General features: G+C 34.2%; 1 protein-coding gene across 2 annotated transcripts in view; it reads right to left on the reverse strand.

The window, feature by feature from the left end:
- The window catches only part of LOC111419407 (dopamine receptor 1-like), a 160,036-nt gene that overhangs the window by 102,167 nt on the left and 30,684 nt on the right, over window positions 1-27,185 (reverse strand). The window lies entirely within an intron of this gene.

The raw sequence follows: 27,185 nt of genomic DNA on the forward strand, positions 1-27,185 counted from the left end.
ATTGTTTATAGTTATTGTTCTTTTATATTAAAATAAGACTTTATGGTTATGATAATAATTTTAATAAAAAGATTATTAAAATCCACAAATGTCTATTTTTTTTATTTAATTCCACACAAAAAAATTAGAAAATTTAAATTTAAGATTTATCACGTTAGCCGCTATTTAATATTAGTAATGGGCCGAGCCGTTCGGAGCGCTGGTGCCGTGTACAAAAATTTTACGTAAATGTCACATCTATATAAGTTATCTATGAGCTGATCGCTCAAATAATCCTATTTTAATATTAAATTATTTTGCAGAAATGTTCTGTTTATACATGTGTACATATCGTACACTATACTCTGTTTTTAAACCAGGAGGAGTAAACGCGAAAGTCAGATTTACACTAGGAAAAATCACCAGAAAATATCACTAGATATTTTGGCGGTAAATTTAAATTAATAATTATTATTATTTATTTATTTACTTATTATTATATTTATTTTCGTTTGTTATCGTCAACACTAAACATACAAATTAACATTGAAGTTATGAGTGTATTTATTTCAAAATATAATAAAGAAGGGTTTAAGAACACAAAATTTACAATAATGACACGAAACTGTCGAATTGTCAATAACCTAACCTTCAAATTCAAAATTGCCTGTGTGTGAACCTTCCTCGCATTCAACCAATCACGTGCAAGGTCAATCTGGTGACAAATTTAAAATACTCCTCCTGGTTTAAAAACAGAGTATAATTGCCAAAGAAAACTTCAAGGTATAATTAATGTTTGTAAACAAAACTAACCTTACCTAACATTCCTTCACGCTATAATTGACATTACAAAAGAAAACTTCACGCTATAATTGCCATTACTAATTGCCAAAGAATACTTCATGGTATAATTAATGTTTGTAAACAAAACTAACCTTACCTCACATTCCTTCACGCTATAATTGACATTACAAAAGAAAACTTCACGCTATAATTGCCATTACTAATTGCCAAAGAAAACTTCATGGTATAATTAATGTTTGTAAACAAAACTAACCTTACCGAACATTCCTTCACGCTATAATTGACATTACAAAAGAAAACTTCACGCTATAATTGCCATTACTAATTGCCAAAGAAAACTTCATGGTATAATTAATGTTTGTAAACAAAACTAACCTTACCGAACATTCCTTCACGCTATAATTGACATTACAAAAGAAAACTTCACGCTATAATTGCCATTACAAATTGCCAAAGAAAACTTCATGGTATAATTAATGTTTGTAAACAAAACTAACCTTACCTCACATTCCTTCACGCTATAATTGACATTACAAAAGAAAACTTCACGCTATAATTGCCATTACTAATTTCCAAAGAATACTTCATGGTATAATTAATGTTTGTAAACAAAACTAACCTTACCTAACATTCAGCGTCTGAAGACACAGGGCTAAACCCGAAACTTAAAAATATACAACTTAGCGCTGAATAACAATTAAAACTAGAACTAACACTTGCACTAGAACTATACTCTGTTTTTAAACCAGGAGGACTGACGCGAAAGTCAGATTTACACTGAGAAAAATCACCAGAAAATATCACTAGATATTTTGGCGGTAAATTTAAATTAATAATTATTATTTATTTATTTACTTATTATTGTATTTATTTTCGTTTGTTATCGTCAACACTATACATACAAGTTAACATTGAAGTTATGAGTGTATTTATTTCAAAATATAATAAAAAAGGGTTTAAGAACACAAAATATACAATAATGACACGAAACTGTCGAATTATCAATAACCTAACCTTCAAATTCAAAATCAAAATTCAAAATTGCCTGTGTGTGAACCTTCCTCGCATTCAACCAATCACGTGCAAGGTCAATCTGGTGACAAATTTAAAATATTCCTCCTGGTTTAAAAACAGAGTATAGCTCAAGATATGGAAGTGTTCAATATATTTTCCACGTGGAATAAAAGGATTGATATGTTGTATGCGCAAGCCGAAAGACTCTCATTCTATCAGCGGAGGGAGTCCATATCAAAGGATAAGTTAGGCAAACACTTAAATAATACTATTTTAATATCAAATTATTTTGCGTGATTATTCTAATTATATGGAAAACTAGCAGCTTCAGATATGAAAGTGTTCAATGTACTTTACACAAGTTTTCGTTTGATTGTGAGATATAAAACATTAAAATCGGTCAAATCGTTCTTTAGTTATAGCGAATTTAATCAAAATAAATTTTTTCTAATTGGGAGCCAGACTTCCAGTCGGTAGATACGTGGAGTCATTTAAATGATCGTACGTAGGTAATTAGTCAATTTTGAAAGTGAGCCGAATACGGTGTCATTCCGAGGGCTAATTTTCTAGTTTCTTTTTTAAAATTTTATATTTTTAGCTGTACCGTGTATCTCGTTAAGTTCAAAAAAGTTGCTTTTAAAATGTTCTTTATTCCATGATGATATCTAAATTCGATCTTGAGATACGATTTTTTTAAATATATATTTCATGACACCAAAAATAAGGGATGATGCATAATCCAACGTCTTGGCTGCTTCATTTTAATAATTTATTGGGCACCTGATTCTTTTGCAAGAAGTGTTAAACATTGAAATTCGGTTAGTGCGTTTTATTTTAGTTAAATGACGTAAGTTTTATTTGAAATGTTTCGAGAAAACGAGTAATTTTTTTATTGAAAGGTTGAGTTTTAAAACCAAAAAACGATTTAAAACCGCTTCGCCCCGTCGGCGTCGTCTTTACATTTTTTGTTTACTCACCTCCAGTATTCCTTCTTCACACAATAAATTAAGGAGGGGATTTTTGGAAGTTGATTCGCTAATAACGCATTTTAGTTGATGTGCGGGCATTTAAGGGTGATAAAGTAGTTTAGAAAAATAAAACTTATTAAGTGATAAATACGTGCTATATTTATGCTAAGTTTTAGGTGATATTAGTGATGTGATATAGTTGAGATCATCGGATTGTTATTTTATGGATGTTAAAAGGTATCGTATTAATTCTTTTTTTTTGTCACAATAAATTAATTTATCTTTTCTTTCCAGCTGATCTTCGAAGTAAAATCCAAGGGAAATAACATCCATCCGGTGAGTCGTTTTCAATTTTATGAATTTACCAAAACATATCGGGATAATTCGCGATTTGAACGGTGTAATCTTGCCATATAAAAACCGTTTGAACGCTACTCATTGGATTTGTGCGGTACCATTCAATAAATTTTTGCATTTTGTCATTGAAAAATTATAAAGCTTTAATTATCAATATTGTCAAAACATGAAATAATTTGAAATTGAGTGTAAACCACTTCAAATAATACTGGTATAATCTAATTCAAGCTTTTTAATGGAGGAATCTCTTTTTTTGTATCAAATAAAATGATTTCTTTGCGAATTTTTTGCCAAATTATGTGGTATTTCAATTTAATCTTTTATAAATGTTTTCATGATATGTTTTCATGATACAAGTTGGTGCGTGGATTGTCTAAGTTGCTGGTTGACACAATATTTATCCTTGAAATGATCTGAATCTCAAAAATCAAATGATGTTCTTTTCTATATATGTATTTGTGATTATCGTTTAAACTAGAACTAAGCAAAAAAAAGCATTATTGACAGAATGGCGGCTAGTCAAATTAAGATAATCGATTTTGTTCTTCAAATCGATAAGTTTATCGCAAAAAAAAACATGTATATCCGTATTCATTATAACTAGAGAACGGTTTGGCGGATTTCCACAGTCACATAGACCCACTACAGTTTTTCAGGGGTCAGTCCCCAATTTTTTCCATAAAGACTACGACAAGTCCACAAGGATAATCTAGCTTTGTGTAAAACTCCCTGCAAATGTCCATTCCATGAGAGGGTTTTGTCTAGGATTACTCCTAGATATTTAACTTCCTTTGAGAAAGGAATTTCTTTCGTCTCCTGGTGAAGAGCACAACGATTGTCATGAATTGAGATATCAGCATGCAATAAAAAAGGAAATTAAACGAAGATTAAATGAATTAAAGGAAAATTAATGAAAATTTTATGGTAGTTATGATGATTTTTAAATCTAACTCTGCATGTTTAATTGTCATGGATATAAGATATAAAGTACTCTTACCAGTGTTTTGTTAAAGACAACGGTAAATGAGAACAGTTAAAACTGCTTTAAGCAGTAATAATGCAAGAATATCGTTCTTAAGATGGTAAAAGAGGGTTTAACTTATATAAATTATTACCTACGTCATAAAAGTCATTATAAACTTTCTAATTAATGCAGATAACCCTTCCTTACATTTTATTACTAATAATAAAAGGAGGGCTTTATGACAATCGTTAAAATAAATAAATATAAGCTCAGTATCGGTTCAACCCGTTTACATTGTTCACCGATATTAACCAGTTTTCCCATGGGACACCCTGTTGCTCGATCGTAAGCCTCGCAATGGGGCAATCCGGTTTAAAAACGGCATTTTTACCCGAAACGGTTTCCGCAATGGCGACATCACAGAAAAAACACAAACAACAACGAAAAAAACATCCCACTTGGGATACAAATGGATCAGACTTCCGTTTTTTCTGCACTCTGTGGCGTTAATCTTGTTTTTGCTGGAATGAGAAAAAAGTAGTTAATTTTCCACCTCGAAAACTCATTCGTTCCAGAACCCGTTCTATTGTTTTCAATTAAAGATAGAACTTTGAATTCTGTTTTAACTAGTTCTAATTTAAATAGGGATGTTGATTTTTTGGTTGTGTTAGCATTACTTTGAATAAATAGTATGGAACAGTAGTTTCATCAATAGTTTTTTTATTGAAATTATGAAATGCACTTTATTTGTATTATGATTTTCTTATTTTGATTTTGAGTGGTTTTATATAAAATCTATATTTATATGTCGTTTATCTTTCTCGTCGTTCTTGTGTTTACGTTTCACCTCGCAGTATGAAACATTTCAACCGTTAAATGGAACAAAAACAATATCCTCAGTCACCGCTTCTATGAATAACTTCAAAAATTGGTTATTATAATGGTCATATCACATTAAATTGTTATTTGTGCGATATAAAATATAAATATACGGTTTCGTAAAAGTCCTCTTCCGCCTGCGTCGTATTAAAATATCGAGGAAAAATGTGATGTCAGCTCTTTCGGTTATCGGAAAGGGGAGGATTAAAAAAGCAATTTCACGGAGATAGTAAAAAAAGGGTAATGGACTGGCAACGAAGCGGATCGTCTTTTGAGCAATTGGTTTTTTGTTACTGTCGGCGGTAGCGTTTATTATTATTTTCCGGAAAAATGTTTTGTGTTATTCATGAGGGAAAAACGTTTTATTATTTTTTTTTTTCAAACTTTTCGCCTTGTCAATTTTCATAACCATTTGATAACTGAAACTGAACGTTCGCTGCGAGCTTTACTAGTTATACAAAAGCGTTGTTAAACGAAAGGTAAACGTCAGAGTTGAGCGGTCCGAGCCAACGTCATACAATGAAGGAATTTTGAGGAGACACAAAAACGCAATTCGCGGCCCTATAAATCGCGTTGGTGCGGCGCTCTTTTAATTAAAACTAGGCCCTTTTATCCTTGTGGAACCCCTGTCCTTTGAACCGTTAATTAAAAGTATTGATTTAATTATGTGTCGACCGCAGACCATTAAGATTTAGAATTCTGTTTTCCATCTTATTCTTCAGTAGCCAATTTTTAGTAACACTGGAAAATGTCGGGAAATATTAAAGAGAAGTATTACTTCCTAGTGATGCCACGATTTTCGATTTGCGGAAATTTTATGTATTCAATTCAGTTCTGGAGCAAAGATTCGTATCACATTCTGTATAGATGTAGATGCACATCATAAATTTAAATGTATAACCTAATCCATAATTGATACAAATAATTGAAAATGTATTGTTGTGCGGAATGGTTCTAATTGAAAGCTCAAATTAATTTCGGATTTTAAAGTTGAGGAGATATCATTTCGCGTAGAGAATAACAAAAATTTTAATATGACCGCCCCGAGTTTCCTAACGAACTGAATTCGCGCAAATTGAACAGTCCAAGAGCAAAACAAACGATGCGATGAGATTCGGTCGTCACCAGGTTGGTTCCAGGAATCGTTTCCCTAGTGAAATATTAACTGGGAATCTGGTGTAAAATGTGGAGGATAAATTGAATTTCCACTTCTACTCCTGCGGGATTGCGGTCGCCTCGCTGAAAAACCACCGTTTTCTGTCATTTTACAGTAAACGTATAATTTAAAAGGATGCAAAACTTTTTAAGTATTTTACTGGAATTTACTGAATTAGCACTTTTATTAGAAAATCCCTTAAAGAAAAAAAATCAATAAAAAGGTTATCCTTCATTTTTATTCTTTTATGTTTTATTCTCTAAATTATTATCATATAAATCGTGGCCGTTTTACAAATATTTTAGTCAATCGGTATGATATAAAAAAAGCGAGAAAGATGATTTAAAGTACATTTTTTTTGAAAGTACGTTTTACTACAAACTAATTAGTATACCAAACTAGGTGCATGTAATTGCTATCTAACAAGGAAGCGCCAAGATTGTCACGTTGCACTCCCAACAGCCATCAGGACCCCTAGAGATGTTCTATGCAACCTCAGCAATTATAAATTGTTGCAAGAGAGCTGTTAATTGGACCGCGGTGTTTGGTGGTGACACAGAAACAGATAATTATCGTTTGATTTCGATGTTATATACAGGGTGTCTCAGCGAGACCGGTCATTAGACGTTTCTGGAGTTCTGGCGAAAATAAAAATTTGAGAATTCAGACTTAAGTATTATCAATTACGATCTCTTCGTCTAAAATACTTTCAGATTTCTTGCACTTCCGGTTATACCGGAAGTCGCCACCAACTTTATTTTTTTAAATGGAACATCCTGTATATTTTTACATATTTGGATTTGTCTGTTTTGAAGGTTTATAAATAACTTTACTTTTTACAATTTGATTCGGCCGTTCTCGAGTTATTCGAATTTTTCTAGAAAAATCTGCTCCAGCAGACATTTGTTCAAAAAATCAGAGAACACTCGATTTTTGGGATATCAATTTAGGATTGAGAACATGCTTAAACAACATGATGGAGTATGTTTTGGTGCCGAGAACGGCTGTCTAGATCGTTTGGTCACTTTACTATGACACGTTAACTTTTCAAAATTTGGAAGTACCATAACTTCATTTTTTTAAATGGCACCTCCCATATTTTATTTCTTAGTCGTCTTCGGTGTCTCATTCTACACCTTTTATATCCCATATGTCCCATATCTAATATTAATAGTTTGGGAGATAATTCGGGTTTTTTGAAAAATGCACACATATCATATGGATATTTAGCCTAGTGTGCCATGAAAAACAAGCCTTCTCAATGAGTTCTTGTCAAAGACTCACTTGTTTACGTCACTTGATGCGTGTGAGCTAATAATTATCTGTTATGTCCCTTAATATTAGTACTGAAACGAGTTAAAATCGATAACAATAACGAAAGTAATATTTACACAAATCAAGAAATTCTTAATTTATTTTTTTTGCATGAAAAGCTCGACAAAGTTCGTAGTATGATTCCCAGATCTTCTTTGGCAGCTCGAATTGAGGTGTTGGGACTGGGCTCGAAATAAGCCAAGGTATTCACCTCTTCCGTTGCATTATCTACTACATTTTTTGGTCAGTTTAACACGTGATTAATTCGTCCAAAATGTAAAAAATTTGCTTCTATTCCTCTAAATTTACCTTTTGTCATCGGAGATAAATGTGGATAATTTTCATTAAACATTCTGCAAGTTCTACTAAGAACTTTGTCGCACTTTTCGTGCACAAGAAATAAATTATGGATTTCTTCATTTGTATAAACATTATTTACGTTATTAATATCCATTTTTACTGGTTTTAGACTCACAAGCATCAATCAACGTAAATCAGACTTTGACGTTTATCAATAAGTCATTAAACATTTGTTTTCCATGGCACACTAGGTTAATATCGATATGATATGTGAGCATTTTTCAAAAAACCCTAATTATTTCTCAAACTATTAATGTTAGGCATAGGACTTATGGGATATAAAAGATGTAGAATGAACCATCGAAGACGACTAAGTAATAAAATATGGGGGGTACCATTTAAAAAAATGAAGTTATAGTACTTCCAAATTTTGAAAAGTTAACGTGCCATAGTAAAGTGATCAAACGTTCTAGACCGCAGTTCTCGGCACCAAAACATACTCCATCATGTTGCTTAAGCATGTTCTCAATCCTAAATTGATATCCCAAAAATTGAGTGTTTTCTGATTTTTTGAAGAAATGTCTGCTGGAGCAGATTTTTCTGGAAAAATTCGAATAACTCGAGAACCTTCGAATTAAATTGCAAAAAGTAAAGTTACTTATAAACCTTGAAAACAGACAAATCCAAATATGTAAAAATATACAGGGTTTTCTATTTAAAAAAATAAAGTTGGTGGCGGTATATTTTAGATGAAGAGAACGTAATTGATAATACTTAAGTCTGCATTCTCAAATTTTTTGTTTGGCCAGAACCCCAGAAACGTCTAATGACCGGTCTCGCTGAGACACCCTGTATATAGCATGATTTACTTGTCCTAAGATTATTTCTTTTTGTGTTATTTACAATAAGTTTTGAGCGACGTTTTCCTGTCAAGGAGCAATTTTAATTTCAAGGACCAATAATAAAGTTTTTGGATTTAAAATCAAATTAAATTCTTTATGCAATTGTTAGGAAATGCTACAAAATATAACAATAAAATTTTAGTACAAATCAATATTTTAATTAAATAGATACTTTTAGAACACAATGTGTACGTGAACTATCTAGTTGTATATAACCACGTAGGCAACTCTTGTGGTATTAAATTTCATTAGTGGACGGTGTCAACCTCCTCGTAATACCTAGGAGTTTTGGAATGGGAAAATTCCTGACATGGGCCGTCACCGGATCAATATTACACCCTAGAGGTTAAATGACCACTTTCCTGTTTCACTTAATTTTATTAAAAAAAAATCAGCAACTAGAAGGATAAAGAATAGAAAAATAATTGTTTAGTTTGTGTGAAAACGATAAATTTCCAACGGTAATCTAAGAGTTTAAGAGCAAATGTTGGAGTGCACGTCACGGAACCGCCACCAACTCACTCCTTTATGACATAATGGAAGGGGAGGATTCCATTCTCCTCGCCGTCTAACCACATCCATCTCATCGCGCTTCCAAACGTGCTTAATAAATATTCCGTAGCAACACGCGTCTCTACGAACGTTTGCGCCTTGCACCACTACGAAGAATGGGACCGACAAATTACGGGGTTACGTCTTCGCTCGGTTGGGAAATCTAGCGAATTACCCGCATTACTCTTAAATGCTACACGATTTGTTTTCTCTCCTTGATGGACTCTAATACTATTTTACTTTATTTGATTTTGGAAATACAAACAACCAACTTACAAAATACTTAAACTACAACTAACACTAGCACTATCACTAGAAGTAACACTAAACCTAGAACTACGCACTTCGAATTTGTTTCTGAAGAAGGTTGCAACATGGCATCCGAAACATTTAAAAACATTGAATGTAGTAATGTTAAATTAGGTGCGTTTGATAACACCTCATATGAATCGAGTAGAGAAGGCATTAAACGTAATAGCCATGTTGAAAAGTCGGCAGATCACAGCCAGTCTGGGAGGCGAGTCGCTGACTATAAAGGCGCTAAGAGGATGTCCCCAAGGGGGAGTGCTATCACCTCTATTATGGTGCCTGGTAGTTGATGACTTGATGAACACCCTAACTAAAAACGTATTTAAGATACAAGGGTATGCTGATGACCTGGTAATCACAATCCGAGGTAAATATGATTCAATCATAACTCAGCTAATGCAGAAAGCGCTACTACTCACCAGTACTTGGTGCAGAAGCAATGAGCTCAGCATCAATCCCAATAAAATCGAAATAGTCCCTTTCACTCGGAGAAGGAAACTACAAATAAAAGCACCCTCCATTGAAAGCAGAACTATTAACCTCAAAAAAGAAACTAAATACCTAGGGGTAATACTTGACAGTAAACTAAACTGGAACTCACACTTAGATAAGGTGAGGAAAAAGGCCATCATGGCAAACCAGATCTGCCGCAGGCTCCTAGGAAGGAACTGGGGTCTCAAACCACGAATGGCTCATTGGGCCTGCGTAGCAATAATGAGACCCATGGTCGCCTACGCCTCATTGGTTTGGTGGCCAAAAACAAAACATAAGACAGCTCAACAACAGCTGGCATAAATCCAGCGGTTAGCATGTCTTAACATAACGGGTGCAATGAGATCTTGTCCGGCGGCTGCTTTGGAAGCCCTACTCGGTCTCACACCGCTCCACATATATATACAAAAGGAGGCAGCCTTAAGTGCCTTATCACTGAAAACAGTTTCTTCACTCAAGTTGATGCAGGGTAACCTCAGAGGACACCTCGAGATCCTCAAAGACCCATGTCTAAATCACCTGATTGAAATCAAAACGGACCTTATACCGACGGAATACAATTTCAACCAACCGTATAAGGTCATATTTAGTAGCAGGGATGACTGGGCGAAAGGAGGGCCTCAACTAAAAAGAGGAGCCCTAGCCTGGTACACCGATGCTTCAAAGACAGTAAGACCTGGAGTAGGCATGGGCATCAGTGGACCAAATAGCCACATCAAATTGCCCCTCAGCTCGGACTTAACAATTTTCCAAGCAGAAGTTCTTGCTATAAACTTCTACACCGCTTTGAACCTACAGAAGGGACAAAAAGGTGCATCCATAAACATTTTCACAGACCTTAACGGCAATTCAGGCCTACACGTGTGGCTCCGCACTGATTAGAGAGTGCACCAACAACCTGAGAGAACTCGCTAGGGGCAATGATGTTACCCTATGGTGGGTTCCAGGTCACAGCAACACTGAGGGCAATGAGAAGGCCGACAAGCTGGCCAAAGAGTCAGCAAACACGCCCTTCATTGGACCCCAACCTGGATGTGGACTACAAAAAAGCCACCTAAAACAAATAATCAACAACTGGGAGGCTTCAAAGATAGCCTTACGCTGGAAAGAACTTCCAGGTCATAGACAAGCGAAGAGTATGATAACTCCGTCGCAAAACAAAACCAAAAAGGTTTTATGCCTCAGCAAAGGGGATCTAAGAACGCTCTCAGGCTACCTAATCGGCCATGTGCCCCTAAAATACCACCTCTTCCACATTGGACAAGCTGAGGATCAAACTTGTCGATTATGTAACGACGAGTCAGAAACTGCTGAACATATACTGTGCAATTGCGTCGCCAGAGGCCGTCTAAGGCACAACGTCTTCGGTAAAACTCCCCTGTTACCTACCGACATAAAGGTTCAAGACCTCAGGACAATACTAAGGTTCATTAAGGACCTACATTTGCCCTAAACCTTTGGAGGGCTAAAGTTACAATAGATCTTATAGGTCGCGGTAACGAGAGGGGCCGCCCTCCTCAGCCCGACAGCAATAATAATAATAATGTTAAATTATATTGACATGTTGCATTTTATGTGGGACAAAGTAAGTACGTAGGCCCTGGTTTTTATGGAAATGTATTTTTGTATACAGTGAAAGCTCTCCTTGAGGACAGCTCTAATAAGCGGACATCTCTTATAAGCGGACAAAAATCTTGGAACCAACCCCAAACCTATATTTTCATGTACATATTTATTTCCCATAAACGGACGCTCTAATAAACGGACGCGGACACTATTTTTCTTTACATAACGGGCAAAAATTTCTAATAAACGGACGCGTAGGTAACTAAACATACACATCAAAGTAATCTGTAATAGATATTTACCGACATGTGTTCGGGGATTCCTCGTTTTAAGAGTTCCGCTTGTTAACGAATCCCAAAACATTAGTACATAGTTATTATTAGTTTGTTCGTTTCGGTGTAACGTGCGTTGAAATGGCTTCCAAGGTGGTAAAGAAAAAGATGCTTATGTTAAAGGAGAAAATGGAAATAGTGTGTTTATTAGACAAAGAAAAGTTGTCAGTTCGTGATATTGCTAAAAAATTTAAAATCGGGAAAACACAAGCGGCAAAAATAGTCAAAGATAAAGAAAAGATTCGAAAGAAATGGCAGTCTGGATAAATATTGCCGTATCAGGATCATTCGTAAACCGTTTTGTTCTGTGTAAATAGTATAGGTGAAAAAGAGTAGTTGCTAGTTATTGGAAAGTCGGCACGTCCCCGAGCATTAAAAAATGTTGCTCCGAAGGATTTACCGGCTATCTGGAAATCAAACAAAAAAGCATGGATGACACGAGACATTATGACGGAGTGGTTAAGTAATTTCGATAAAAACATGGGTATAAAAAAAAGAAAAATCATTTTATTTCTTGATAATGCCACTTCACATCCACATGACTTAAAATTAAAAAATATAAAAATTATTTTTTTACCTCCTAATGCAACATCTGTCTGCCAGCCGTTAGATCAGGGTATTATACGCAATTTTAAATTTTATTATCGCGATTTAATAATAAGTCACCTATTATCAAAAATAGATTTCGCAGAATCGGCTTCTACATTATCAAAATCTATACACAGATATATTAGAGAGCTTGTACTTTATAAAATCTGCGTGGCAGAAGGTCACTCCAAAGACAATTAGAAATTGTTTTAAAAAAGCTGGATTTCTGATGGATCAAGGAAGTTCAACTGACAGTAACTACGATGTTGAAGATAATTTGCCACTTGCGAGACTAGCTGATTTGTTTAAATGTAGTAAAAGACTGGGAATAGATAATGTAAAAACAGCAGAAGAATATTTAACTGTTGATCAAAACGTCGATATAGAAGATTATGACTTGGAATGTTCGGTAGTCACAAGAAATGTTGAAAATGAGACAGAAGAGGAAGAGAATGAAGAGGTAGAGGTGGAGGAGGACGAGGAATGTAATCCAATCACATCTTATAAAGAAGCATTGAATGTAATTTCCAAACTAAAATCATTCGTGAAAAATGATTTTACTGCATTTCAACATGTGAAAAATTTAGAAACACATATTGAACGTTCTCTCTTATTACAAAGAGAAACTTCATTGCGGCAAAGCAGTATGCTAGATTTTATTCAAACGAAAAATAAATAGTTTTAGTTTTAAGTTTACCTTTTTTATGTATGAACGTTCGTTTAAAAAAAAAAAATTAAAATATAAAAAAAAGTTTGTTTTATTAAAGCGAAATTTTCGAAAACTGATCAAAATAATACATATATGTGTATTTGTGTATGTACTTTAATTTGAGTAGTCTTTTCTCATTAACGGACAAAAGTAACGGAACCGTCACTGTCCGCTTATTAGAGCTTTCACTGTATTTTATATCTTAAGTGAAACTCTCTGTAAAATGGAGGGCGATCCGCATCCTACGTGAAATCACTATATTTGAAGACATTTGAAGCTTAAATCTTATTTATATTATAACAAATTATTAATTAAAAAACTTTTTACTTCCGGTATCGCTTTGTAGAAGTCAGCCGATGATTGACCTGAAGTCCTGTCAATTAAATAACAATAAATAATACCGGAAGCAAAGAGTTTTTAATTAATAATTTATTATAAATTTATCCACTTACTCCAACTTATTTATATTAAGTTTATTTTCCAATTAAATTAATAAATTTACGGAAAGTAAACAAAATTAAGTAAATAATTCCTTTAGTATTTAATTAATTCTATTTAATCCTAAATTTAATTTTGTTGGCTTGGAATTCCGACTGGGTTACTTATAATTGATTCCTTTGTGTGAAACGAGTAGTTACCAGAATTATCTAAGTGAACACAAGGTACGTTTAGAAACGTGAGAATGTTTCGACATGGTAGAAACAGAATTTCCTACTACTAGGAAATGCATCGCGTGCATAATAAACTACTCCTGCAAATTCAAATCACGGTGATTTGGAGAAATTTGAAACTTATCTAGTCCTCTAAGTATCTGCTTTAAAGATTATCTTCAATTCTAATAAAATACAATATTGTTATCTACTGGAATATTAATTAATAATATATTTGATTTATATTTTTATAGTTAAATAAACATTTTTTCGATAGTAAATTAAATAAAATTAGTCACTTCGATAAAAAAACACAATTTATTTTATACAGGAAACACCATTTTGAAAAGAATAACTACAAAAATGAAACTAAAATGCTAAATAACCGCTCTCTCGAACAAAAAGCAATTAATTTTCATATTCTTTTTATACACAACATTACAAAAGCAATCAAAATCATTATTTTTGATTAAATAAAATTAAACTTCAATTTAGCATTCTGCAATTTTTTACGTCCGTTCCATTTTCACGTAACATATGGACTCAATTAACGGTTACATTTCCCGTTTCTGTTGCGAAAAATAACGTAATTACCACAATAAAATCCAACGGAACGATCTTGATAGCGACTCTATAACGTATACCGTATTATCATCTGGTCGTAAAATGGTATGAACCTCAAACAAAAATAACAACACAAAAAACAGGAAAATAAACGCGCCGTTGGCCATTTCATTTGATATATGGGTAACGCCTACGCGCTGCGCTGGCGGGAAAACGCGAGAATCGTTTGTCTAGTGAAAAGTTTCAAAGCCGAAGGGGTCATGAAAGTTTAAAATCGTAAAAGGAAACTTTTAGTAGAGCTTCGAATCAGTTAAAGGTTGCGTCAAATGGGTCTATTTATTATTGAACATTTGGTAGGTTTGGAACCTATCGCTCATGAAATCTAAGATGTTCATTAATTCTCACTTCGGAGAGTATTTATCAGCGATCACATCAAGAGTGACCAAGTAAAATAAAAAATTATTTATCTAACTCTCTGAAAGTGAGTTGGTATTATTTTTATTTTAACAATTTATTTTTCTTTTTAAGATAATTGGCGTCATCTATTACCATTTATTGTCATTTACAGATCGTATCGATTCCTGTAATTTATTTTATTTTTATTAGGGCCGGGGCTAATCACTTTTGCTTAAAGTCCCTAGATTTACGAAGTATCATGACGCCTGTTTTCGAGCCAAAATGGCGGTTTGTGTCACTACATCTCACCACTTATTTACAAAAATATTGCCGTCTTGTTACCTTTGGAGTTGCAAAAATAGCAGTAAGAAGGGCTTTCGACTCTTCAGAGTACCACGACAAAAAAGAAAGGAATTTTGCGTAATGTTATCAATAGATCGACGATAGTTTTAAATTTCCCGCTTGAATTTCGAGCCAAAATGGCGGCAAAGCGCGGTACTTTGTAAATCTAGGGACTTTACTTTTGCTGAAATTACGTCGAACACGTGGTTAACCATCCCATTGAGTTCGTCGCCATAACGCGTCGTGGGAAGACGTTAGTTAGGTCAGAAAAACTTAAAAAAAAAAAAAAGAAAGAAAGAAAGAGAAGGTAAACCACAGTGTTGTTAAATACCCGGGTATTTATTTTTAAGGGTAAATATCCTGGATATATACCCGTGGGTATTTACCCAAGATGAGTATTTTGAGGTATTTATAAATTTAATTTAAATTGAGTTGATGGCAGTTTTGCAAGCACTTCAAAAATGCAGAGTCACTTATCGACATACCAAACTTATTTATAACATCTACAAGAATGCTACAATGACGGTAAAATTGCATGAAAGTACTGAAGAGAGTAAAAGTAGTAAACTACTGATTGTGAGCAAAATAAGGCGGGACACTGTTGAACTCAAATTGTTCATCACAGTCCTCAGAGTGCATTTAAACAACTGGATTGGAACCAAAAAGGCATAAACATTGATTGCAAATGCTTAAATAATTTGCGCTACGCGGACAATATAGTTCTTATATCGGATAGCCTTGGAGAGATTAAACTAATGATGAACGACTTAATGGAGGTGTGTGCAAGAGTCGTGCTAAATATCAACAACGAGAAATTAATCAAATAATGAGATTGAGAGGGTTCACAGCTATGTATATCTTGGCTATGAGGTTCGTGTATCGAGAGATAATCAAACAAGCGAACTAAACAGAAGAATCTTAGAGACATCTTCAAGAGAAAAGGCTTTCAATCAATGCTTGTTTCCGGTTATGACATAAGGCTCCGAAACTTTAACATTAACGGTAACCACTGCCAGGAGGGTCCAAGTAGCGCAAAGATAGATGGAGAGGTCGATCCTGGGTCTAACTCTGAGGGACTACATACGAAATGAAGACCTATGAAGAAGAACGGTCATGTGATGCGAATCAAGAATGAGCAGTGGACAAAACGGTTGCTCGAGTGAAGACCGCGAGCGAACAGACGAAGTGGACGTCAAAAGAATGACCAACAATTGGATTCAAACAGCATAGAATAGGGAAGGTCTATGTCCAACAATGGACGCAGAGGGCTGCTTGGTGATAATAATCATAATAACTTCATCTAATCTAAATTACGGCAGATTCGTCTTTGATTGTTGACAATTCTTCGTCTTCCTCTTTATTTTTATTGGAATCGATATATTTTTACTGGTATCACTTTTATACCCACTGTTTGGGTATTTTAGAAATACCTACCCGCCAGGTATTTACCCAGCGCCCATCACTGGTAAACCAACGAATCTTATCCTTGTTCCTTTTTGTTACAACCGAACCGTTCTTTTAAAAAAAAAAAAGAATACGTAAAAGTTTAAATAACTAATTAACTAATTGTATTTGTATTAGGAAAAAGAAAAGATATTTTGATTATTATTGTTTAAATAAAAAAAAAAGAAATTAAGATATTTTGTTTATTGTTAAAAAAAAATTTAACTTTTGTAATTAAGTACAGGGTGGTTCAAATTCGATGTCCGAATAGGCTAACTCGGAAACTATAAGAGTTAGAAAAAAAGTAGCTTACATGTCATGATCTCGTTTTTCGAGAAACTGCTAATGCCGAAAACCTCATAGCGCTATCGTCTTTTGTTTTTCCCCTAGAGGCCAAAATTGAAAATATCGTAAAACCAATAAGTGCAATTATCTTGGTTATTATTATAGGTGGAGTATTATAACTACGACATTATATGGACACAGTCAAAAAAAATTTTTCGGTTTTAGATTTTGAGATATCACGAGAATTTTCGTTTTTTTAAATGGAAACAACCACTGATTATTCGCTTATTAAATTCGTTATTCTTTTCTGATTACAAAAATATAGGGTTCGACAGGTCTATTTCTTATTGTTTTAGACTAAAGTTAAAAATAAACTTTTTTTATAAAATTTCCATCTACTATCCGTGCAAAAAGTCAAGGCCCCTCACTTTAGAGATCGATATCTTCGTAACCGCTCGATGGAAAAAATTGCTGTAAAGTTTATTGTAATCAGTGAACATTTCTGCGTATCACATGTTAATTTGGAAATTTTCGGGTCCGCGGTTTTACTTTTATCGCGAGTTAAGTGAAAAAAGTACCCGATTTTTGAGAGTGCCAGCAACTTTGTCTACTTTGCCATTTTTTCTCTCCAAAACTATTTGACGAAAAAATTTCAAATTTGAACTGGTGGTAAACCGATGTGTTCTTAATGTGGGGCATATTTTATTTTTTCGATATTCCATATAGTTTCGCGAAAAATCGCGGTTTAGTAGGATGCTGTTATTTCGAAAACGACCTGGCGAATTTCAACGCGGTTTTTACCAAAATATGTCAAATAACTCGGATTTTCGGATTCCGTTATCAGTTTTTCAAAAATAAGGCTCCCTAATTTTTTAAGAGCGATTTAATGGAATCACAAATTAAAGAGAAACAGAAATCAGCTATGCGGGGAGAGGAAGGTTCCGTCCAATCGGAACAGATGGTGCGTCCCAGACAGTACGTCGCGCCTTTATCTTGCCTACATAAAGAAATAAGGCGCGACGTCCTGTCTGGGACGCACCATCTGTTCCGATTGGCCGGAACCCTCGTCACCCCGCAGAGCTTATTTCTGTTTCTTTTTAATTTGTAATTCCATTAAATCGCTCTTAAAAAAATAGAGAGCCTTAATATTGAAAAACTGATAACGGAATCCGACAACCAACATTATTTGACATATTTTGGTCAAATCCGCGAAGAAATCCACCCAACCATTTTCGACATAACGGCGTCTTACTAAACCGCGATTTTCCGCGAAACTGTATGAAATATCGAAAAAATAAAACATGCCACTCATTGAGAACACATCAGAACCACCTGTTCAAAATTAAAATTTTTTCGTACGATAGTTTTCAAGAAAAAAAATCGCAAAGTTGATAAAGTTGCCAATTCCGTAAAAAATCGGGTACATTTTTCATTTAACTCGCGGTAACAAGAAAACCGTGGATCCGAAAATTTTCAGATTAACATAAGTTACGTAGAAATGTTCAGTGGTTACAACAAATTTTGTTGCAATTTTTTTTATGGAGCGGTTGCGAAGATATCGATCTCTAAAGTGAGGGGCCTTGACTTTTTGCACAGATAGTAGTGTCGTCGAGGAAATTAAATTTACAGTTTCCTGTAAGTTACGGGGCGGTAGGTAAAATCTAAAAAGTTAACAATTAAATACGAAGATAACTTCTGGTATTTAAAAACAAATAATTTTTTAATATGTAACATTCTAACATGTCAAACTTTTCAAAATTTTCGTAATTGATCTAAAAAACAGGATTTTTATAGTGACACTTCAGAAAATTTTTGAATACAAACAAATGTTGCTATGTTTATTTGAATTAAAAAAAAAAACATTTGAGCGCCATCTATCGATAATTTATTAAGTCATTTAAAAATAATATTAAATCGTAATAAAAAATATGAAATAATGCAATCTATTCCAACTTTTGTGTAAAACATATATAAATTGAACAGTTCAACAAATATATTTGTTTCAAATATCAGAAATATGTTTTTTTTAATTTTTAGTTATAAAACTGTAATTTACAGGAAACTGTAAATTTAATTTTTTCGACGACACTAAAAGAAAAGTTTATTTTTAGTTTTATTCTAAAACAATAAGAAATAGACCTGTCAAACCCTATATTTTTGTAATTAGAAAAAAATAACGAATTTATTAAGCGAATAATCAGTGGTTGTTTCCATTTAAAAAAACGAAAATTCTCATGATATCTCAAAATCTAAAACCGAAAAATTTTTTTGACTATGTCATGAAATTCTATGTAAAAAAGTGTCCATATAATGTCTTAGTTATATACTCCACCTATAATAATAACCAAGATAATTACATTTGCGGGTTTTACGATATTTTCAATTTTGGCCTCTAGCGGAAAAACAAAAGACGATAGCGTTATGAGGTTTTCGGCATTAGCACTCTTATAGTTTTCGAGTTAGCCTATTCGGACATCGAATTTGAACCACCCTGTACTCCTTTATACTTGCTCCTTTATTATTTTGTAAGTTTTGTTTTTAATTAGATTAATTTATTTTTGTTTTTACCTACGTTGAACCAGCTGGATCCATTGCAATTTTTTTTTTGATGGTAAACTATTTCATTTTATTTTTTATCTAGGGTAACCAGATTTTCGACAGATCTTATAGAATTGATTTGTTATTTTTTTGTTGTTCTCTGAACAATGCTTATTACCATTTTTTTGGGTTTACAATATATATTTGTTTCGTATTTCGACGTCTATTTGTTTCTTTTCCTTCATAGTTTCGAACTTAGCTTTGATAGGAGCTCGTGGGTGGAAGAAATTAAGTTCGTGGCGCCCTTTTTAACATCTGAACTGTGCAACACCGGAGCCAACTTCTACCAACAAGTGTTGTCCTTGTATTTGTTTATTTTTTGAAATTAACGCCACATTATTAAATATTATTTTAATAAACACATAAATCACTGGAGATTTAATTCAAAATGGAACGGATTACCCTCTCATAAATATTAAAGCTGGGTGTGTTAAAAGTCCGTCCGTACCCAATTATCGCATAGATCCGAAATAATTAATGCTAATGAATATGAAACAAAATAATAAAAAATTACAGGAAAAAAATCTGTCATGATTTCCTTCTCCAAATTCAGATTTAAATCGGCTATTTTGTAAAAGTTTTCGTCGTTCACGGTGTACGGGCGCGACGTTTCTTAAATGCAACTGGAAAAAGTTTTTCGTTAATGGCGCGAAGGGTGAAGGGATAAATTTCAATTAGAACTCGAGTCCCAGCGTTAGTGCTTTTTTGCCGACAGCGACAATCTGTTGCTAATTGCGCCCGTTGCCGTAGCGGGACGTTTAATTTCGAAGGGCAATTGCATTAGGTGGTTGTAGAAAAAGTTACCGGTTGAAACGAAAATTAGATTACACAGTTTTTTCACGATTACAGATTTTATATAATAATTAATCACATTATACAGACAGTGATAATGAATGCGCTTATAGTTTTTTTAAGAAAGAGATAATTTGAAATTGCATTAATTAATAAGTTTAATAAACTAATTTGTGTAATGTAATAATTTTTGAATAAGCTTTTCAAGAACTCGGCGAAAATATAACGATAAAGAACTGGAAAACGTCGCTCAACTCTGTTCCGAGCATTGCTTTTTAGTGTACTGTTTGGATTCTGAAAGTAGAAACCGTCCGTTCGTAAATCTGAAGCAAATAAAAACTGTTTTTCGCAATCAGTCTGATGACGAAATACTCAACGCCGTTCCATTCACTGTTTACATTTAATTACTGGCACATAAACATTCTCTATACAGTTTAATTTTTTCGGTACACTGGAATCATGAGATATATGTATATACTCTCTGATCATCCCATGGATAAACACCCTTAGGGAAAATTTGCACACATTGAGCTTTTCGTTCGTTATTTATTTCCTGGAACTTAAACGTAAAAATTATATAACTCCTTTGATACATGTAACTTAAGGTGGGTTCATGCAAACTGTTTTAGTTTTAGTCATAGTCATAAGCGTTTGCTTTAGCTGTAGCTATAATGTTTGCTTGAGTAATGTGCTTGAATGTAGCTCTATTAATCGCACAAAGATTAAGAAATTAAAGACGACGGCGTTTTGGCAGAAGACTTTTGCTCCAAAAGTTTTTTTGTAATATGCTTCGATTCCCGAATGTTACCATTAGCTAATAGTAAAACAAGGAAATTTAGTAAATTTTCATATTTTTGTATTTTTCTCGATATTGACGCATCTGAGAGCAAAAATGCAAGAGAGCAATATTGTTAAGAATAAAATTTGCTACAACTTTTGCTCCAAAAGTTTTTTTGTAATATGCTTCGATTCCCGAATGTTACCATTAGCTAATAGTAAAACAAGAAAATTTAGTAAATTTTCATATTTCCGTATTTTTCTCGATATTGACGCATTTAAGAGCAAAAATGAAAGAGACCAATATTGTTAACAATAATATTTGCTACAACTTTTGCTCCAAAAGTTTCTTTTGTAATATGCTTCGATTCCAGAATGTTACCATTAGCTAATAGTAAAACAAGGAAATTTAGTAAATTTTCATATTTTTGTATTTTTCTCGATATTGACGCATCTGAGAGCAAAAATGCAAGAGAGCAATATTGTTAAGAATAAAATTTGCTACAACTTTTGCTCCAAAAGTTTTTTTGTAATATGCTTCGATTCCCGAATGTTACCATTAGCTAATAGTAAAACAAGGAAATTTAGTAAATTTTCATATTTTTGTATTTTTCTTGATATTGACGCATCTAAGAGCAAAAATGCAAGAGAGCAATATTGTTAAGAATAAAATTTGCAACAACTTTTGCTCCAAAAGTTTTTTTGTAACATGCTTCGATTCCCGAATATTACCATTAGCTAATAGTGAAACAAGGAAATTTAGTAAATTTTCATATTTTTGTATTTTTCTCGATATTGACGCATCTGAGAGCAAAAATGCAAGAGAGCAATATTGTTAAGAATAAAATTTGCAACAACTTTTGCTCCAAAAGTTTTTTTGTAACATGCTTCGATTCCCGAATGTTACCATTAGCTAATAGTAAAACAAGAAAATGTAGTAAATTTTCATATTTTCGTATTTTTCTCGATATTGACGCATCTGAGAGCAAAAATGCAAGAGAGCAATATTGTTAAGAATAAAATTTGCTACAACTTTTGCTGCAAAAGTTTTTTTGTAATATGCTTCGATTCCCGAATGTTACCATTAGCTAATAGTAAAACAAGGAAATTTAGTAAATTTTCATATTTTTGTATTTTTCTCGATATTGACGCATCTGAGAGCAAAAATGCAAGAGAGCAGTATTGTTAAGAATAAAATTTGCAACAACTTTTGATCTAAAATTTTTCTATAACATGCTCCGATTCCGAAGTGTTACCACTACCTACTTAAAACAACGAAATTCATTAAATTTTCCATAACTTCGTTCGTATTGAACAGCAAAGCGAAAGGTACTGTCCTCCAGAATATGGTGATATTATTCAGTCAGAGTCAGGGGAAATTATGAATGGTCAGTGGCGAGCTGAACCAATGTCACTGCAAAATATAGGATGGGTTGGAAGCAACAATGCGGCAAGAAGGTTCCAGAAGAACAGAGACTTGTTGTGCGAATATTTTAACGGTATTGGAAGTATAACATGGCAATATGACCATGTATCGCGTTTGACCTTAAATTTTTTATATTAATAAAATATTCTCTATTAATTTTGAGTCAATTTGGTCCGCAAATATCTGCCTGAACCAGAGAATTTTCGTTTTCGATCTAGAAACTTAAAGTAACTAATAATCTAAATTTATACTGGTAAGAAATTGGCTTTATAAATTGTATAACAAACTTAACCTCGACTGACGAAGCTATTATCTCTCGCATCGCATCGGTAGAAGTTCGTTTTGAAATTAGTTTAACTGGTCACTTTATTACTGTAACCTTGAAGGTTTAATTTACCGCTTGGCAGAACTTGAAATAACAACCATTAACATTGACCTCTATCACGAAAATGGTTGGTGTAACGTAGAGATAAGACTTGCATTTATGTTGTTGATGATTGGTGATAAAATTATCACGCCATGTTACTATTTTACCCGAGTGTTTTATGTCTCTATTAACAACCAACTAATTATTCTCAAATAACTTATAAAAAGTAGATACGAATAAGCGGGTATGAAATTGAAAAAGTAATAAAATTAATGTTTCAATAACTGTTAAATTTTGCTAGAAGTGCAGATATTTTATTGGGTAAATTTTATTACGAGGGTCATACAAATCGGTGACCGAGTAGTTAAAATCGCAAAAGATTTGTCTGGTCCACGCAGACACTGCTGCGTTAGCTTGTCTCATAAAAACCTTCTTCGAGTCAATCAAGACATGGACCCAACGAACTTTTTACTACCGTTGAGATTAATGCCGGCATTTCGAGGACTATTCATCGACCCTCATAACCCAGATTTGAGGTCGTCTAGGATACAAGCTATTAACATTAAATCTTTAATACAATACTTTCATGAAGGACAACATTATTATTATTGAAAGTTTTAAATAAATTTACAACACTCTTCGATACGAAGTTAACGAAGATTTTTCTGATATCGACAACTATTACTATCGGCTAATGAACGTATATGTAGTGAATTGCAACGTAAGTGTTTGCTCAATCTGGGCTATTCCGCACTAACATTGGATTAGCATTTCAGCAAGGATGCACGTGTTATGATTTCACATATCAATTAAGCTAAATCAGCAACACCTTCTCTCTATCAATTATAACAATTGTAATACAGGGTGATTCACATAAGAACCGACACAGAGCAGAGACATGTAGAGGACAATAAATTAAGATGATTTAACGCAATTTATCTCTATACTAAGTTGTACCCCTGAGGAGTTATAGGCCTTCAAAGTTGGGTCTTAAATTTTTAAATCATTGAATATCTTCGTAATACATTAAGCTAGAAAAACCAAATTTGGTATACGTTATGAGTGTACTGAAGCTATTAATTGGTAGCAAATTGAGGCCGATTATGGCATTTCAAAGGGTTGATTAATGTGCTACGCACACAGCACCTAGGCCCCAACGGGCCCCTTGTACATCCTCCTACACTATCTCCGGCTACATCAACCAGCCTAAGGAATTTCCGAAGGCAAGGATACAGCTCAGAAGTGTGTTCCTGATGCCATCTCAAAAAGCAAACTCAAAAAGGAGGCAAGGACAGCCTTTAATAGAGCTAAAATCTCAAAATTAGACTCCGACTGGAAACTTTATAAAGGAAAATTAGCGGAGTTCAAAAAAAGCGTTCGTCACAGAAAACGAGAAACGTGGAGGAAATTTTGTGAGGAAGTTTCCTCATGCAGCGAAGTTTCTCGGTTAAATCGGGTTCTGGCTTCAGATCCTGAACGACGAATTGGCTTACTAAAAAAGGCTGACGGTTCTTATACCGACAACCTTTTGGAGAGTCTTCATTTATTAATGGAGGTGCATTTTTCAGGTTCCGGAAGTTCCGTACAAATACAACAGGACACCAACCATGAACCTACTGCAGATGATTGGATTTCAGCCAAAGAGATCTGCAGGGAGGATAAAATACGGTGGGCCATCAACAGTTTCTCGCCGTTCAAGACACCAGGACCAGATGGTATTATACCAGCCCTTTTACAATGGGGTCTGGAGGATTTAGTACCTCACCTGGTGGAAATCTTCCAAGCATGCCTGGCGCTACGCTATATACCCAGTCGATGGCGTGAGGTCACAGTGAACTTCATACCAAAACCGGGTAAGCTTGATTATTTCACACCGAAATCGTTTAGACCAATCAGTCTCTCCTCCTTTCTTTTGAAAACTCTGGAGAGACTGTGTGATCGCTATATTAGAGATTTCTGTCTTCCAACTAAACCAGTAAATCCTAATCAACACGCTTACACTCAGGGCAAGTCCACACTAACGGCTCTTCACTCAGTGACCAGCTTTGTTGGTGGGGCGCTGGACCTAAAGGAGTCCGCCCTGGGGGTTTTCGTAGATATAGAGGGAGCTTTTGATAAAACAACTTTCTCTGGTATTAACGATGCCTTGATAAAGCATAATGTTCCACCGACTCTTTGTGGTTGGATTGAGAACACTCTTAAACATAGGATAGTTAAGCTTAGGGCTGGCGATGTCAGTCTTCAAGGAGGAGTTACTCGAGGCTGTCCACAAGGGGGTGTACTATCCCCACTTTTGTGGAACCTCACCCTGGATAGCCTCTTGAACCGCCTCGCCGAAGCCAACTTTATCACAGTTGGTTACGCAGATGATTTAACCATTCTCGTCAAAGGCAAGTATATAAACGTGCTGTTTGACAGGATGCAAGTAGCTCTCAAACTGATAGAGACTTGGTGTGACGAACAAAGACTCTCTGTGAATCCTAAGAAGACAGAGTTGATTCTTTTCACACGAATGAGGAAGGTTGGCAATCCCAGAATGCCATCCCTTGCTGATACTCCATTGGTATTGTCAAAAGAAGTTAAATATCTGGGCATCACACTTGACAATAAAATGACATGGAGAGCCCACCTAGATAATAGAGTAAAAAAAGCGTACGTTGCATTCGGTCAATGCCGGAGGGCTATAGGTAAGACATGGGGTTTGTCACCCAGAAATGCCGTCTGGATTTACACGGCTGTAATCCGACCTATGCTTACTTATGGTGCAGTAGTATGGTGGTCAAAGACCCTACAGTCTACATCCACTACTGCACTTAATAAAGTACAGAGACTCCCACTGCAGCCATGGAAAACATGTTAAACCTAACGCCACTTCATTTGTTCATCCAAGAGGTGGCATTGGTGACCATGACTCGACTGCGAGCAGCAGGAATTCTAATGGGTGAGAGAAATAGTAAAAATGCCAATCTCTGGAATGAAATGGTGGATTACTCACCAATTCTGGAGTGTGTAACGGACTTTACACCCCTACAACACATTTTTACGAAGAAATATCTCACCCACCCAAGCTCCACAGAAGTAGAGGTAAAAAACAGCCTTAAAATCTACACTGATGGTTCAAAGAGACGGGAAGGAGCTGGAGCCGGAGTCTTCTCGTACGATCTCCGACTCCACGTATCTGAACCGTTAGGTATAAGTACCAAATTTGGTTTTTCTAGCTTAATGTATTACGAAGATATTCAATAATTTAAAAATTTAAGACCCAACTTTGAAGGCCTATAACTCCTCAGGGGTACAACTTAGTATAGAGATAAATTGCGTTAAATCATCTTAATTTATTGTCCTCTACATGTCCCTGCTCTGTGTCGGTTCTTATGTGAATCACCCTGTATATTTATTTTATATGGGATGTAAATAATTTGTAATAATACGTTTCATAATTTATATTTTTTTTAATTTTGATATGAAAGTCGTAAGATGAAGTCGTAACCTTAAAGGTGAAAATTTATGGAAGTGACAAAACGTAACTTTCGCAACATATTTTCTGTATATCTTTTGAAATATGGCTGCAATGAGCACTAAGTTGGGCGGTATAAATTTATAACTGTAAGGTAAGACAAATCACCATTCTAGAATAGAACTTTATTCAAAATTTGTACTTCAGATTCAGTCATCAAAGTTAATGTAAAAGTAATGTCTTTATTTTAACCTTAAATTAAATAAAATGGGATAGATTATTCCAAATTAAAAATTATTATGAAATGGATCATACAAATAGTTTTGGTCAATCGTATTGTTGACTTATTGTTCCCAGATTTTATCAATTTAAACTTGAAATGAAGTACTTAGTTTTGAACTAACCAGAAGATTAAATAATAAATCATGGGAATCATGTTCTGGACAAAGATGAAACGAGCAATATGTCTGTTACACCACCTGGACTACTTTGATAAATGATCTGTTATTATTACATCGAGTATATAGAGAATAAAATTCAAAACTATATAAAACATAATATTATACAGCATACTAAATCAATAATAAATGTTTTAGATGAACAGTTTTAGATAAGACGTAGATCCATAAAAATTTCCATCTCTGGGTTTTCCTAAACTCTAAAATTTACGATCGCTTCCGAATTCCAAACGTCTCCTGACAATAAGTAACCTCCTATGTAAGTTATAGAAAGGTGTATGCGATTCAAATGGATTAGTGTTGGTTTGAATAGAGCTTCCTGAGCAATAATCAATAGTCGCTTTTATGGATGTGGGTGGATTTTCTTCAAATGGACTAACATCAGGTATTTGGGAATCAATAATGGAAAAATTCCCCTCTTACCAATTCGGAGATAAATTCAGCG

This window comes from Onthophagus taurus, chromosome 2, assembly GCF_036711975.1.
Source record: "Onthophagus taurus isolate NC chromosome 2, IU_Otau_3.0, whole genome shotgun sequence".
In the NCBI taxonomy this organism is placed as follows: domain Eukaryota; kingdom Metazoa; phylum Arthropoda; class Insecta; order Coleoptera; family Scarabaeidae; genus Onthophagus; species Onthophagus taurus.